We start from the raw sequence: 3,667 nt of genomic DNA on the forward strand, positions 1-3,667 counted from the left end.
AAAGTTGAATTAAATTTGCAATTTTCAACATATATGTTTCATATATATGTGTAAGTGTGTGTGTGTGTGTGTGTATAAAGAGTCAGAGAGAGAGAGAGAAGAAAATGAGGGAGGGGAGGGAGGGAAAGACCCAGAGGGAAGGAAGGAGGCTGAGATTGAACTTACTCTAGATTACAGAGTAGTCTTTCCATGTGGACCCAAACTTTTCATCTCCAGGATTTTACAAGATTCTCCTCTGACTCCCTACTCTTGTTGACAATGTAAAAACAAACCCACAGTTAGCCTGGGAATTATGTTTATGGAATAAATCAACACACTGTTTTGAGTTTTTGCACAGTGTGTATTAATTTATAAAGAACACATGTCTTGGTTCAGTAAAAATTTGCAAAAACCAGACATCCGATAAAAAGAATTTGCTGGTTGAGATGTTTATCCCTCTAGCCATCTTTTCTCTCTTTATGACTACAAAGGGTACTTGTGTTTCTTTACTTGTCAGAATCCTCTATGCAGGAAGACTTCTGGCAGTGGGCCCAAAAGGAAGTCCCACTCTGCTGAAGCAATGGGTCTTTATGAGATCTGCTTCCTTCCCATCTTTTGACTGGTCTGCCCATAGGTGTGTTACCACCTTGCCTCTGCCAGAGAGAGCATCTTTCAGCCAGGACAGTCCACTTGTCCAAGGCATGGTTCAGAGAGGCCGGGCCCAGGCTACACAGGCTCACAGTCTATGCCTCCTCTGTCTTCTTGTGGTGCCTCCATAGTTGTAGGTGTGGCTGGGGAAACCTGACATATTATGGCTTCACCAGAACACTGTATGATGTGGAGGAAGACATTTAGAGGGCCACAGAAATCTGATGCTTCTCATCTGGTCTTGATGCTTAGTTTTCCAGAGGTAAACTAAGGCCTTCCAATGACCAATGCTTAGTTAACCAACCTCTCATCAACTGTGAAGATAATCAATATCCATAACGATGATCCTAAAGCATTCAAGAGCCCCAAGTGCTTTCTGCATTAAAAAAAAAAGCTAAATTATTTGTGGTTATTGTTAAAATTTTAATGTAAGTAATTTTGCTATAATTTTGTAAGCCCATTGGTCTCCAAGCTTTTTTGATTTCATTGATTTTACCAGTTTTTAAAAGTTGGTTATCCCCCCGATGTTGCTTCTGAACATCCTGCTCACGGGTACACCAGGGGTTGGCTTATGCTAGGCAAAGAACTTGCATCAAGATCAGGACTGAAATACATTAATGTGGGTGATTTAGCTCAAGAAGTCTGATTAACGGACATCATGGAGTCTGGCAAGAGGGCTTCTCTGAAGAGCATGCCTAAAGGTTCACAGATGATGGCACAAATCCTGAAGGATATGAGCATTCCAGAATATGGGCTAAGAGTTGTAAATCAGATGTTGGAGTTTGCCTTCGGATAAGTGGCCACAATTCTAGATGATGCAAAACTTTAGTCAAGCCATGCTAAGAAAGCCACTGTCGATGCAGATGATGTGCAATTGGCAATCCAGTGTCATGTTGATCAGTCTTTTACCTTTCCTCCCCCAAGAGACTTTTTATAGATATTGCAAGGCAAATAAATCAAACTCCTTTGCCATTAATCAAGCCATAGTCAGGCCCCAGGTTACCACCTTATAGATACTGCTTAACTGCTCCAAATATAGTCTTAAGTCTTTACCAAAAAAGGCATCTACTTCTGCAGGAAGAATAACAATCCTGTGCTTCTTACTAGCAGACCTAAGGGGGTTGGCACACCAACCCCACAAACCATGTCTGTGTCAACTAAAGTAAGGACTCCAATGTCTCTCACAAGGCAAAGGTTTACAGTACAGATGCCCACTTCACAGTCCCCAACTGTAAAAGCATCAATTCCTGCATCATTCGCAGTTCAAAGTGTTCTGAGTAATGCATCATTAATTGGGTCCAAGAACATTCTTTTTTTTTTTAATTTTTTTTTTACGTTTTATTTATTTCTGAGAGAGAGAGAGAGGCAGCATGAACAGGGGAGGGTCAGAGAGAGAGGGAGATACAGAATCTGAAACAGGCTCCAGGCTCTGAGCTAGCTGTCAGCACGGAGCCCGATGCAGGGCTCGAACCCACGAACTGTGAGATCATGACCTGAGCCGAAGTCGGACACTCAACTGACTGAGCCACCCAGGCATCCCAAACATTCTTAATACCGCTAACATGGTGTCATTACAAAATATTGCCAATGAATTGAAAAGAAAACAAGAAGAAGAAGAAGATGATGATGATGATGACCATGATGACTGATAATTTGTAATCTAGCCTTGATGCTTGTAACATGTATACTTGGTCTTGAATCCATTGTACTGAGATTAAATATACGCCCTAGGTATTTTCAAGTTGTGTTTTAGAAAATGAAAATGGCATTCAATGAGTAAAAACAGTTATCCTTTCTGATTGGGATGTTGGATTTTCTTTAGTAGGATTAGTAATGAGTTTTCATCAGCCTTTAGGTGTAAAAAATAAAACTGTTCATCAAAAAAATAAATAAAAGTAAAAAAAAAGTTGGTATCCCGCCAACATAGTTATGTTCATTTATTTATAAATAACAAATACTGATTACTAAAATATTCACGATAAAACACACACACGTAAAACTTTTCAAAGTACAGAATTGCATCCTTTCTTGATTAAAAAAGAAATTCTTAACAAAATAGAACTAAAAAGATACTTTCTTGAAATAATGAAAGATATTTATCTGAGTCCATCATGCTATTAACACAGAATTTAGAAATATTTGTATTGAAGTCAGAGCAACGCAAGGATGACATTATCACTACTATTATTTAATATTGTTCTAGAAGTTACTAGCTCTAATTTAAAAAGACAAGTAAATGATAGTATCCATTTGGAAGTAATGTATTAACAGAGTATAATAAATGTCATTATTTATGTAGGTAAATTAACCTGTACACACAAAAAACCTGAGTGAAGTAACTGAAAAATTATTTTCAAAAATAAGAGCGTTTACTAAGACAGTGTAATAATAAATCAGTGTGTAGAAATCACTAGCTGGATAGAAGATGTAATGGAAGGTAATGCCTTATTAACCATAACCACAATATAGAATCAAATATCTAGAAATAAACCTAAGAACTGCTTGATAGACAAGCAGAAATCTCAGGGCCCCAACAAGTAGAAAGACATACTATCTTTTGACTAAGAAGACAGCATCCTAAAGTTATCAAAGCTTCCTTGGGTAGTCTACAAATTTAGTGTAATTCTCATTAAAATACCAACAAGATTCTTTTAGTGCCCTAAGATTCAAGTGGAAAAACAACATCAAGAGTGTTATGGAGATTCCAAAGAAGTCAAGTAATGAAGGGCAACCATACCTACCAGACTTGGGGGGGGGAGGGGGGGAATGTAGTCTTAAGCTCCAAGAAGTAAACCAGTATTGTGAAAGAATAGATGAACTGATCAGTGGAACAGAATAGAATGGCCCTAAGTACACCCAAATCCACATGTAGATTTAGTATATGATAAAGAGGGCACGTAAAATGGATTATACAGTAAATGGGCCCATAGAAGGCAAAGAGAGTGGGAAAGATGGACTAGCCTGTAAAATTGTTAGCCAGCAGGAGCAGCAGCCTCCTGAGATTGGTCCTCCCAAGGCATCGATGTCCACAGCACCACGT

At 38.6% G+C, this 3,667-nt stretch overlaps 1 pseudogene; it reads left to right on the forward strand.

Annotated features, from left to right (window-relative positions):
* The first annotated feature begins 1,285 nt into the window (after nucleotides 1–1,285).
* LOC120244636 lies at nucleotides 1,286–2,276 on the forward strand (annotated as a pseudogene).
* Nucleotides 2,277–3,667: the final 1,391 nt, after the last annotated feature.

This window comes from Hyaena hyaena, unplaced genomic scaffold (assembly GCF_003009895.1).
Source record: "Hyaena hyaena isolate Hyena2069 unplaced genomic scaffold, ASM300989v1 scaffold_388, whole genome shotgun sequence".
NCBI lineage: Eukaryota > Metazoa > Chordata > Mammalia > Carnivora > Hyaenidae > Hyaena > Hyaena hyaena.